Source organism: Indicator indicator, chromosome 16 (assembly GCF_027791375.1).
Source record: "Indicator indicator isolate 239-I01 chromosome 16, UM_Iind_1.1, whole genome shotgun sequence".
Taxonomy (NCBI): domain Eukaryota; kingdom Metazoa; phylum Chordata; class Aves; order Piciformes; family Indicatoridae; genus Indicator; species Indicator indicator.
Genome location: NC_072025.1, coordinates 16,133,112 through 16,147,113, shown reverse-complemented (window position 1 = coordinate 16,147,113; position 14,002 = coordinate 16,133,112).

The following is a 14,002-nucleotide window of genomic DNA, read 5'->3' as shown; positions in this document are numbered from 1 at the left end:
GCCTGTACAAGCATGTTCAAATGTTTAATACAGCATGGTGTGGAAAGACTTCTCACCAGAGTCTAAACAGTGGGAATGACACATTCAAGAACCACCATTTCACAGTGAAAAAAACAAGAAAGGCAGAATTTGACTCAGCACAAGTTGCTTTTGAGACTTCATCAGCAGCTGTCAATCATTTTAATTGTTGGAATACAGGCAAATGGAACAAGCATTCATCTGCTTGACTGCCAAACTAAACCTACCTAAACCTACCAGCTAAGCTATCCAACTTCCTGTAAAATTAATACTAAGTTAACACTAAAGAGTATTAATTCATCCAGTTCTGCTCAAGGGATATGTTCAGCTACCTTAACTATATCTACAAAATCTCTCCAAGACCTGAAATAAATGGAAAACATTAGTCAGCTGATGGAAGCTGCACGAACAGCCTTGTTCTTAAGCTGTTTATCCACACTGAGCCTCCACAAATGCCAGATTCAAGACTATTGTTTTGGAAAGCTCATAAGGACTTGACCCACTGAAAAGTGAGATTCATTTACAGCTGATCACTGTGAAGAGAGGATAAGGTACCACATCAAAAATACCCGTAACCTCCTGGGATATCATGTAGCACATGCTCTCAGCTGCAACTCAGCAGAAGAAGATGAGCTATCATAGTTTAAACCTAAATTATTCAAAATCTAGCTCTATTGCAACTTGCTAATCTTCTAAATAAAGATATGAATTAGATGCCGAGGGGGAAAAAAATTGAATAGGCTTTCACACGGGATTAGAAAAAATAATTTCTTAGTATAATGTCAGATTTCACTGATTCACAGCAGTTGAGGTGAAGATCTTGGAAAGCAGCAATGTAACTGCTGTGGGAAAGGTTCACTGGCAAAGCCTCTAATTATACTGCCCAAGCTCCAGAAAACATAGGTGGTGAGTGGGAAAAGGAAGATCTGCCCACTGTAAGCAACGAGAAGGTTCGAGACCATCCAAAGAATCTGAAGGTGCACAAGTCCATGGGGCCCAATGGATCCTGAGGTAACTGGCAGATGAAGTTGCCAAACCTCTGCCCATCATATTTGAAAAGTCATGGCAATCTGGTGAAGTCCCTGCTGACTGGAAAAGGAGAAACATAAGCCCTGCTCCCCATCTTCTCAATCAGCTCAGGACCCACAGTGGCCAGTCTGGCTCAGAGCAGTGGGAAACTCTATTGTAGCTTCTTCTCCAGTCTTAGGAGAAGAAAAGCTTCTAAAACCTTTTTACATGTTTTCCTAACTTCTGCTCGTGTCAGCAGAATTCAGTGTGCAGTAACTACAGTCTAACTTTTCCTTAGCAAGTTTGGCTAACTGCCATCAGACCAACACATCTACAGGAGGACTAACAGTAAATCGCTGAGGAGACAGCTGAGGATTAATGATTGAGAAGTCGTTAGACCAAAAATGCCCATTTCAAGATTTAATCATAGAATGGCTTATGTTGGAAAGGGCCTTAGAGATCATCTACTCCAACCTGCCTGCCATGGGCAAGGATTCCTCTCAACTAGACTCGACTCCTCAAGGCCTCATACAACCTGTCCTTGAACACCTCCAGGGAGGAGGCATCCACAACCTCCCTGGGCAACCTGTTCCAGAGCCTTGCCACCTCATACCGAAGAACTTCTTCCTAAGATCCAGTTCAAACCTACTGTCCCTCAGCTTAAAACCATTCCCCCTTGCTAATCAAAGAATAACTTTTATTTTGATATGGTATTGGACTGCAAAGCCCTCTCCATGGCACCATCAAACACTTCCAGTGCTTAGAAGAAAAACAAACCAAAACTGAATTATAGATAGTAGGGATTTTAACTTGCCCCTTGATTCCTCCCAGCTGCAGTCAAATCTTTAAGAGTTTTTACATATAAGGGAAAATGAAATAGAAAGGCAACACAATACCTGTACTTTAGGGCTGATCCTCTTAGGACACCGAGCACACAAGTGTGTCTTTGTGCCTAAGACATTCCAGACAAAAATAAGGAAGCTGTTCTCTCCAGTGGTCAGTGCTAAACTAGAGATTTCATATTCCCTCTCTGCTTAGGAAAAGGTCACAGACTTGTAGAGGAAATAAGGTCCCCCTGACTGATTCACTGTGCAGGCCAAGATGCAGACAGAAGCTGCAGTTAATCTGCATTTCAGCCACTGCAGGGGTGTGCTCCAGGCAATCCTTCATGCAGCTGGAGTCCAAAGTTAGGTCACGAATTTGCAGTTTCTGGTCCATGAGATCTGGGTGACAGTTCACATGCTAATTCTACTACAAGCCTGAAACCAAAGCACATCCAAAATGAAGATTTGCTCCAAACCCTACACTTGGCAGTTTAGCTTTCATACCATGTTTTTACACAGAAGATCTTGAGGCATTTGACCCCTTTAATATTCTGCATGAATGGCTACTAGGTCATCCTACTCAAAACAAGCTTGTGGTAGTACTAGCAAGATATCTGATTCTCAAGAATCAAAGAAGATAGATTTTGTATTCAGGAAGAAGATAGAGAAGTTCATGTCACTTCTTACACCTAGCCAGTACCCTAGCAGGGTTTTCTGGCTTTCTCTTTGTTTTCACAAGCACTATTGAGTAATGGTGCCTTCAGAACCTGAGAACTTAAGCAAGCTTGCTACAAGGTAATTCCCCTTGCAGAAACAAACCACAAAGTTGCTTCTCAGAGAATCTATATCAAGACATTGGCATTTGATTTAAATAAAACAAAAGCAGTTTGGGATTCATTGTTCGGACTGCTGAGTAATGAACATCAAAATTGATAATTACATCAAAATTGACTGGTTTTAAAATGTCTACTTTAATTAATTTATTATAATACTCCTAGAACAGTTTCAGACAAGAGCTAATGCACCAAGGATTAAATGTCATTCACTTGCAGTGCCTGGAGGATGGACGCACCCATTTGCAAAAGAACATTCCCCATGTTTGTCAAGGCAGAAGAAGAATTCTTCACAAACATTACACAGTTGTGAAGTATTCTTCCCTTCAGGCACTGATATGGCTTCATGTGCCACGTGTTTTCAGCATTGCAACTTGGCATGAAATTATTTATTAGAAAATATGTGTTAGAAACAATTGTTGTTTAGCCTGGAGAAAACTCCAAGGAGACCTTATAGCAGCCCCTTCCAGGGTCCTAGAGGAAAGCTAGGAAGGGACTCTTTTATCAGCAAATGTAGTGATAGGACAAGGGGTAAAAGTTTTAAACTGAAAGAGAGGATTAGATATTGGGAAGAAATTCTTCACTGGGAGGGTGATGAGACAGTGGAAGAAGTTGCCTAGAGAAGCCAAGGATGCCCTATCCTTGCTGCCCTAAGTTAAACATCTGGTCTAAGAACTAGAACATAAAGATCATTCTCATGTTTCAGCTTCTCAGGTGGACAGAACTTCTGCAAATAAAAAAATGTCCCACTTTTTGTCCCATTTTTTTCTTTTTAAACAAAGCAAAGCAATGCTACTTTTTTTTTTAATTTTTTAATAAAAATAAAAAGTATATGAAGAGGTTTATTTATTATTCTCAGAAGTCTCCAGGTGATGTAGGAGAGCACTACCTATATTAGAAATGATCACAGGCATTGCAGGACATGTCAACACTGGCAATTTCAAAGACTGTAATTCAAAACTTAGAAGCCTGAGAGATAAGAAGCATTCTCCTTTGCACAAGCCACAAAGACAATATGTGAAGGAGAAATATTTAAGGCACTTTCAGTATGCCCTCTTCTTAAAGAAATATACTGATTTGCAAATTTTATTTCACGGAAATAGATATTGCAAGTGATCGATCTGGTAACACCAAAAGTCATTGTGCAAGAACGCAGTTTTTACTTCCTGCTTGTCTTTGATCTTGGTGTTACATGAATATATTTTAGATTTAGCTTTCTCTGGCTATCTTTTTTAAATAAGGAAAGGGAAAAGATGAGAGATTTCTGAAGTCTCAGGTCATAATATTTTCTCTTTTTTTTTGCCCCATGGGAAAACCTGGCTAGGGATTCTCCAGGTTGCAGTAAGGACAGCTCTTCCCCTCTGAGGTGGAATTTTAGACACATACACTAGCGAGAGCAAGAAAGATTTTTAAGGCACAGCAAGTAACTGAAGCATGTCGATTTCTTAATTTTCAGATACTTGGCCAAATTATTTAGGCCACAAGAATAAGTTATAATTTTTGCATTAGTATTTACATGCTCCAGCTGCAACTTGATCATATTGAGCCAGGCTCTCCATAAACAAATACTTCATTCCAGATCTGAGTCATCAGGCTACCCATCCCCATTGCTGCCATCATAAGGTTTCACTTACAGAGTGTAATTGTGCCCTTCCACTCAAATATATTGGCTGAAAAAGATCAGGCAAGTGATTTAACTATAAAAACAAGGAAAATAAAAAGTTTTAATCAGAATCCTCAGAACATTTGATAATATTTCAGATCCTTTAAATAAAATTTAGTAACCTTTAGTCAATTTGGAAAGCTTAACTGTGCGACCCACTGTGAGGGCAAGAGTTTTCTTTTTAAAAACAGTCAGCTTACATTTCATCAACTGAACACAAGCTTTATTTCTTTTTTGTTTAAAAGCAGGAAAGCGTAATGCCACAAAGACCAAAAGCCCTCTGTTGGTATATAAAAAACTGCTGTGCTATTGAGCAAAAGCTTGGCCTGAGTTGGAGTCCATTAATAGCTATCTGTACTAGAAAGACATTCATGTATTTTTGCTTGTCTCTGTTCTCCAATTCCTACCCTCCTAAAGGCAGCCAAAGGCTAAATTGTGCTGCTTCTAGTAAAGATTAAATAGCAACCAATTCAACTTCTGGCACTCCACTTTCACATAGGAACGAGGTTATGTCATGCAAAAACAAAAGGGTTTTCTTCAGAATGTGCATTCTTCTTCTTTCATGACACAATGAAAAGGGAAGGGTTGCATTTTAAAGCTCTGCAATGTTATCAAACTTTGCTGCAGTCACGCTGTCTGAAAGAAGCCTAATACATCACCAAAGCTATGTTGATACTTAAAATGATAATGAGAGACTAAGCATTAATTGCTCATCTAGGCAGCGTATGTTACATTGATGGACACAAATAAGGACACGGGTCTGCCTCCTTACTTCACGGTACAGGGAAAAGAGAAGTCACTTTCACACACTGATTGTTTACTGCTTAGAGTTACCCAGTGAATAGCAAGAAGAATCTGAGGCAGAGCAAGTCAGCAAATAAATCACAACTGGCAGGGTTTTATTTCAGTCACACTCTGGTAAATTCAAATAATTCTAATGAAGTCAACTGTGCTGCTCCACACTGACCCACCATTAAGCAGAGTGGGGCAATCACAGTGTTAATTTAGCAAGCTGAAAAGATACATTGAGAGATGTTTGTGGATATGGTGATATACAGCTTACACCCTTCATTAATAGTGTCTATTCAAGGTATTTAATTAGCATTATGACAAAACCAACCAAACTGCATACAGTGCAACAAACAACCTAAATTGACTTTGCAGGCTGAACAGCCATACCTCCTGACAGCTATGTGACCGCTTGCAATCCTAATGGCTAGTCTAGCAATTAGCTTTCTCTCATTAATCACTACTAATTAACTTCATTGATCCTTAACACTGGGATTTCCACATTAAAGCATGAAGCAAGAAGCATCACATTTGTTATGATATAATATTCAGAGGAAATTAAATAAAAGAAGTGCTGTGTCAGGGGACAAAAGTACCATTTAGGCCAGGATGTGAAGTTACACCTAAAGCTGTGCATTGATCTTAGCTTCCTTTTTAACTGAGGATGCTCTCTAACAAAGAAAACACCAACTGTTTGTTACATGGATATGAGCATGATTAAAAACCTCGCAAAGCTTAACAAATGGACTGCAAGGTTGCTTTGCAGATACTGCAAAGGGTAGTAGTAAGGCTTCTTGTGACAGAATAAGGGGTGATGGGTTTAAAATAAAAGAGAGAGATTTAGACTAGAGAGAAAGAAGAAATTTAAGCTGAGGCTGAGACCCTGGCCCAGGTTGCCCAGAGAGGTGGTAGATGACCCATTCCTGGAACCATTCCAGCTCAGGTTGTTTGGGGCTCTGAGCAACCTGCTCTAGTTGCAGATGTCCCTGCTGACTGCAGCAGGGCTGGACCAGATGAGCTTTACAGGTTCCTTCCAACAGAAAGCACCTTGTGATTCTACAATTCTATTCTATGATTCCTCTCTCTTGAATAAACTGAAATGTCACCTTAAATCCCCACATTTCCTGAAGGTGTTACTGCCAATTATTGACATCTCTGGGTAGGGTTCAGGGCAAGATAGAACAGAAATAAACACCACCACAGTCACTACCCTGGCTGCCACAGTTATGTGGACTACAGAGACAAGATTTTGACTCCTGAGAATCCTGTCAAACTACTCACCAGCTACCAACCTAACTAGTGACACATGGGAATGAATTGAGAGGACCATGGTAATGGTAAGCAACATCTTAAAGTAAGGATTTAAAAGATATGAAGGTTCTGCAGCTGTCAGATCTGTAGGACTGGATGCCAGAATTTATTAATTTTTTACCATTCAAACTGTAAGACATTGGAATAAACTCCCAAGGGAGGTGGTGGATTCCAGGAACATACAGTGAAAGCACACTGCAGCTGGATGTTCTCAATAAAATATAACCTATCATAATGCAAAGAACTGAAGAACAAAATATTATGCCTATTTCTTAAACCAGCATTTTAATAAATTAATGACCTGAACTGATTCTAGGAGATCCAAGTGATCCTGCTTGATGCTGATTCACTGCATGAAACTTGAACAAATTATATTCTTCACACAAGTTTCAAGCTTTCTTCCACTTCAATTTGAAAGTTTCTCTTACAGATATTTCTTTTCATGAAGAGCTTGAGAAGGGAGCACAGTATTCCAGGGCACATGAGGACATTTTACAGCATAAAAAAAATCATCAATAAATGCAAATATTGGGTGAATAAAATTTCAGTATCTGGCATATTTTGTCGTATTTTTTCCATAGCCTAGTTATATAGCTTGAAGAGGATATCATGAAGCACCTGAAAGAACAGACTTTCTCCCCAACTTCACCCTAAAACACTAGCTGAAAAATTAGCAGATTCATGGTGTACAGGAGTCAGACTCCCTCCAGACCTTCTGTGAAGGCTCTGCTTATCTTTCCAAATAGTGAACATTAAATAGAATGTATTGCATATATAGCAACTCAGTGATGGTGTGGCAGCCAGTAAAGTCCAGTAAGAATAATATGGAAGCAAACAGATTTTTTTTCAAGATCAAAAGTTGCTCATTTGTGAAGTAAATGCCCAGTATTGTCTCTTAGCTTCCTGCCTTATGCCTTCAGATGATACAATCAACAAGGCCGCCTTTGTAGTTTAAGTTCTGCTTGATCAGACATCAATGCTCTAGACAGTACTGAATCATCTCTTCTTGCCTGCAAGTGCTGAGGATTTATAGCTATACAGCAGGAAGACAGAAGTGACCTATATGGGCAAAGTTGAAAAGAAGATAAAGGGAAGGTCATCCACAAACAGCAGTCCTGAAGAGAAAGTAGCATTATTTTAAAGATCATTAATTACGATATTAAGAAAAGATATTAAGAAAAATACAGCAGAGTTCTCACTATATCCTGATCATTAAAACTCTTACCATGCATGGAAAAGAAAGTGTTGGTTTGTTATCACTTAGCTCAGTGCTTGGTGTGTGTATTGGTTTAAGCTGACTGGCCCCACTGGAAGAGGTGAGGGATGGGGCTACCCCATATCCAGTGGCACAAAGCAATCTGGACAGCATATTCTATACCATGCTGACGTCGTGCTCACCGTATGACAGGAAAGGGGTTGGCCATGGTTTATCAGACTTGTAACAGTCCATAGCTTGCAAAGTTTCCTGTTGTAGGGGCTTTGTGTTTATTCCCCAGTTTCCAGGTTGAGGTTCCTCCCTTTTGTTAGAGTTTTGGTTTGCGCACAGCAGTGGTGGTTTGCACAGTTTTGTCTGTTGTGTACCCTGGTACTTTTTCTCCTGTTTTCTTTGTTTTTCCTTTTTGTAATCAGCTATCCCTGCAATAGAGTAGCAAATTATCCTTATCTAAACTAATATTTTGGCTTTCCCAACTCCTTTCCTCCTTGCCCATCCATGTGAGGATAGAGGGGAAGGAGAAAACCCCTCTGTCATAACTGGACTGCTGGGACTCAGCTGCCAGCCGAGTTAAAACCAGGACAGTTTAGAACAGTGTAGAATTTCAGTATTAATTTTGTTAGTGTCCAAGAACTACTTCTGTCATAACCTGCCCCCTTTTCTCAGCAGGGGCTCCAACTCACTGGTGGAGAGGTCTGGGTTATTGATACCTCAAGGATGGGTGTATATAGCGATGCAGTGGAGCTCTCCACAGTTCCTTTCAATATAAAAAGCACAAAGCAGGAGCACGTTGCAATAAGAAGTGTGAAGTCAGAAATTAATGTCTTTTCCATATAAAGTGAGATTTTGCAGAAAGCTGGTACGTCAGATCCTCAGTACCTGCTTTTTGGATACCATGTCAGAAACAAAGGATAAGCAAACTCCAGCTAACAGCTCAATGATGTAGTTGTCATTATTCACTTACGACTGAGATATTGTCATTTGAAAGCTGCATCTTCTGCAGATCATCTGTGCTCATGGGATTTCTTTAAGCATTTTGGGTGGCCCAGCTTGCAAAGGCCTCTCTAAAGTTAGACATTTGATGTATCAGAGTTCAGTTCAAGAGATCACTTAGCTTCGAACACTTTTTTCATTGAAATCAACAGAACTTATGGGTTCCATTAAAACTAAACATGTATTTAAGTGCTTTCCTGTAGATCTACAAATTGCAAAGTATTGCTAGAAATGTACCCCAGGAGAGTTCAGGGTTCACACTGCTGTTTTAGTCACTCCAACTGGACCCTTCTCAAAGCCTTTATGGACTCATCTAGGAATTACTCAGTATTCCATGTTTTCAAATATGGAATAAGACTGAGAATATCTGCTGAAGAAAAAAAATTTTCCAACTCACTTTCTTCACTGGTTTTTAAGTTGCACATTTTCCCCTAAGCTGCTGCCTCCCTGCAAGTTTTGCCCCACTGTAAATGAAGAGCAAATAAACCCATTTCTTATATACTCATTTCAGGTTAGGAAATCTCATCTGAAGTCTAATCCCAGTTTCAAAGATTTGTATCATATTCAGTCTGCTATACTATACCCACATTGCTCTGGCTATTCTGTTGTTCTCAAAGGCATTTTGAGGTGGCTTCCACTGTGAAAAGAAATAGAACAATGGTGTATCTTTGACAGCCTGGAAACCAGCAGAGGGTAGGATGAGCAACGCCTGCTAGCTAGAGAGGTGGACAAAACAGGAGCTTTTGCCAATTCTACACAATGTGGCACATTTGCCCCAGGAAAAAAAGATGCTTCAAAACAACATTGTGCAATCTTTGCTGTGCGATGAACTGAACAAAGATCTGATATTGAATGACATTCCATCAAGAGTAGGAGAAGCAACTAGCTGACTGCAGTGCCTGCTCAGCCTTCTTACTAGGTATCCAACATCCTACAGTGATGACTGTCAGAGAGGCATCTTCCTCTGTCTCAGGAGAACATAAGTCCAGCAGCTGAATGCAAAATGTTTCAGAGAGCATCATTCTGACCCTAGTCTGCACCACACTGGGTGCTACATTCTTCAGTAAGTGTTTGAGGGCTCTCTTCACAGAATCTCACTGGGCTGGTGTTCAAGAGAAGATAGAGAATGGTTTTGATATTAATATAATACAATTAGCAACCTCAAAGAAGTAGCTTTTTATTAAAAAATAAACTCTTCCAAAATCATAACACAGCTCTGTGATAATAATTTCAGAAATATTTTCACTTTGATCTGAAATTATTGAAGAAAGTTGTAATGGGAGAATTTTCATTTGTAACAATTCTCTGCTGCTTGAGAAAAGCACACTACAAGGGTCATCAGCTCCTGACAAGTTAAAAAGATCTTCAAAATCTTGCATATTCCTGCTGTACCCAGGACTAACTGATTTCAAAGTTCACAATCCAATCTCTATTTGATATGCATATTCCAGTATAACTATGTCTGAAGAACATGTTTGGAGCTCAAAATACTAGAAACAGATGACTAAAAAAATTAACACACTCACCCAAACTTTGCCTCCTTCAATCTGTTTAAGGAGTTTTCTACCTGCTTCTTATCAGGAGTAACTCCACCTACATCTTTATCATCCACAATTTGCAACAAGAACTAACTATTTGGCATCCAACTTCTTCTCAGCAAGCAGACAGTAATAGCAGACCATATCTACAAAGCACTAGGTTTGTAACTCATTGCAGATTAAATCAATCCTAGCACCTGCAATTGGTTCTGTTACCAACATTTTCTGCAGCAAAGCTTAGATTTGAAGCAAAGGGTCATAAAACATTGGAAGTAAAATAAAGAATTGTACATCACTGGAATGATCAGAAGTATTTTATAAATTAGAAAACAAGTTTCACTGCAAAACCATGAGAATTTTAGAATACAGATCACTCACAACAGAACATAATGGAGTAAGTTTGAAAAAGTCCACCTGACAGTCATGCCATAATAGGAAACGAAATCATCTTCCTTAGCAAAAGTGGAATTCTGTTAAGTATTTGCATTTGTTCAATATTCAGCTGATATTGAAGAATGTTTAGGGTAAACAACAAATATTGCAGCAAATTAAGACAATGCCTATCAATAAATAAACTCTAATTTTGTCTTTCATGAGTAAATTTGGATTATATTGGTGGCACAGAACACAGAAACAACTTGGAAAAAAGGGTGGGAGGTACAGGAAATCAGATGATTCACAACACATTTAAATCAGTTCTGATTCCAGTTGAGTCAAGAGTTTTACCACCCAAGATTTTGGCTCAGCTCTGATATATTCAATTGGTAGAAGCTCGGAGCAAATGAGTATGTGACTTACAAGTGAAATATCAAAGGAGGTGCAAATCTACTCACATGAACTGATTTGTATCTGTGAGTGATGCTAATTTTCTTAAGTGTTTATAAACGTATCCCACTCAGCTAGCATCTCTGAAGAGCAAACATCCCAAACATTCTGTATCCAGAAGATATAATTGCCATTCACAATCTCATGTGTAAGTCACAAACTGATTTAATTTCTATGCTAGAGTAACCCTGCTAGCAAGGGGCGAGGTCACTGGGACTTTAAAAATGCTTGGAGAATATTGATTCCACTAGCTCAGAGTACAAAGCTCCACAGGTTGAGCAATACATGAATACCAAAAAAAACCCCCCAACATTAATTTTGGTTTACATTTTCAACTTAAAGTGATGATCGAGATGGCTTTGGGTTGTGATAGATGTTTAATATTACTTAGCAATTTCAATACTTACAAAAAGTCTCACACAATGGTCGCTCATTGTCAATCCCATATGGTTTGCTGACAGCACATTAACTATAGCTGGGTGGAATATGCTTGTATCAGAGTGAACCTGACCACAGCCAATGAGCAACATATAAATTGCAAGCACACTAACAGACAGATCTGTTTTATTTACATGTCTTGTAATTAATATTTTATTTCACTAGCAAAAGTGTCTGTTCAGGTTCCTCAATAGGTTTTACACCAGCAGTATTATTATTGCTTGTGTTTAATTAATAACACATGAGACTAGATTAACAACAATAATAATATTATCTAGTCTAGTTTTAATGGCACTGTAGGTTAATAACACTAAACCATAACCTTTTAACTTCCATTCATGACATTAAAAATAAGTAAATAAACTTTACATTCATTAAAAGCCAACAAGTGGGTTTCTGTGACACATTACCCCATCAGTTCACAAAATAATGGAAATAAGGTTTGCAACCATATACAAAGAGGCGACAAAAATGAAGAAGCATCAGTGTAGAATATTAAGAGAGATTCCAGCTAAAATGGGCATGAGCTGACCCTATACAGTTAGCCAGCATCACTTCCACTGCCTGAGTATTTCAAGACAACTAACATACCTAGTCTAAAAAAAGTCACTGTTGCAGTGAAAAAAGCTAGCCTTACTTTTATTTCTTCCCAAATAAACAAAATGGCCAGTATAAGGAATGCACATGAATACAGTTTTGACTGGGAAGGAGCTGCTGCAATTATCCCCTCTAGTGAGTCATTTTATTGTATGATCAAAACTAGCTCAAGTAATTAACTTATAGCTTTCTCTGCAACTATGATTAACTTTGCTGTGATAGTCTTCACTAATTTTTTCTGCCTATGCTCAAGACATGTTGCCCACAAACAAATGGCTTCATTCTCACCTGTAATACAGACAAGGACTTGCACAGAATATACTATTCCAAGATTTGTAAGCAAAACAGCCATCAGTAAATATAAATATTCTGCATCAGACAACCTAACTACATCTCCATGCAAAGTTATTTTTGTTTTCCAGACCATGAAGCTTCCTATATTAATACAGACATTCCATATGCTTTTCATTCCCCTTTTTCACCTCCAGTTTTATTACTCCTTTTCTGAAAATAGTTGGTACTTAAAAATTTTATTGTAAGGTCTCATACAGTAATTATAACTTTGTTTAGACTAGTACTCAGAATCACAGAATTTTTTTTGAATGGAAGAGACTTTGAAGATCATCAAGTCCAGCTGTTAACCCAGCACTGCCAGGTCACCACTTAAACCATGTCTCTCAGCAGCACATCTACACAGCTCTGAAACCCTTCCAGGGATGGGGACTCCACCACTGCCCTGGGCAGTCCAGGGCCTGACAACCCTTTTGGGAAAAAAGTTGTTTCTTACATCCAAACTAAACCTCTGCTAGCAGAACTTGAGGCCGTTTCCTCTTGTCCTGTCACTTGCTACCTGGGAGAAGAGACCAATCCCCACCTAGCTCCAATCTCCTTTCAGAGAATTGTACAGAGCAAGAAAGTCTCCCCTCAGCCTCCTTTTCTCCAGACTGAACAACCCCAGTTCCCTCAGCCACTCCTCAAGACCTGTTTTCTAGGCTCTTCACTAGCTTTGTTGCCCTTGTCTGGACCCACTCCAGCAACTCAATGTCCTTCTTGTAGAGAGAGGCCCAAAACTGAACACAATATTTGAGATGTGGCCTCAGAAATGCAAAACTATAACCCCAGAAAATAAAACATATTGCATATTAAAATTTGTAAGTATCTACACAAACAACTTTTTAAAAATATCTGCATGTGTGTATCTATCTCCTATTTTCTCCTTGAATTCCCATTCTCACATACCTGAAAAGACTCCTTTAATTACATTCAGAACTCTACAAAAGCATAATTTTCCTCAGTATTTGTCACATAATTAAGAATTTTAGTAGGAAATTGTTCTTAATGACGACCAGGACAGCATCATTTAAGGTATTCCAAGGTTTGAGACCATGGTTCAAAATAATTCACTGTAAATTATCTCTACAAAGTACATTCTCATTTTCAGAGTAGGACAAAGATGATGTAAACATTTTGTGCTCATCAATCAGTTCTACACTTACATCTAAATAACCAGATGTTGCCCAAAAGCATGAGGGTCAACATAGCCAGCAAGAACACCCACATAAGGCTTGAGTAATGTACTTCAAATTATTTGAAAATAAGCTTTTCCATGTTCTGACATCAGACCCATACAAGTACACCTGCTACACAAATGTATTTTTTAATACTCAAGCAGAGGCTTTGAGAGCACCAAGTGGTTTATTTTCTTCTGATGTACTGATGCATTAAAAGGAATTATGCATATAAATTTGGCCATGGCAAGAAGGGACCTTATGTCTTCTACGAGGCTCAATCCGATTATTCAGATGAAGTTTGTAATAAAATGAAAGCAGTGTAAGGCAAAAGAAAAAGTAAAAATAACAAACAAAACCTCCAAAGATGAGCACAATCGTGAGCAATGAAAGGTTTCCACCTGAAATCTTACATCAAAATCCATTTGAACGGTCAATAAACTG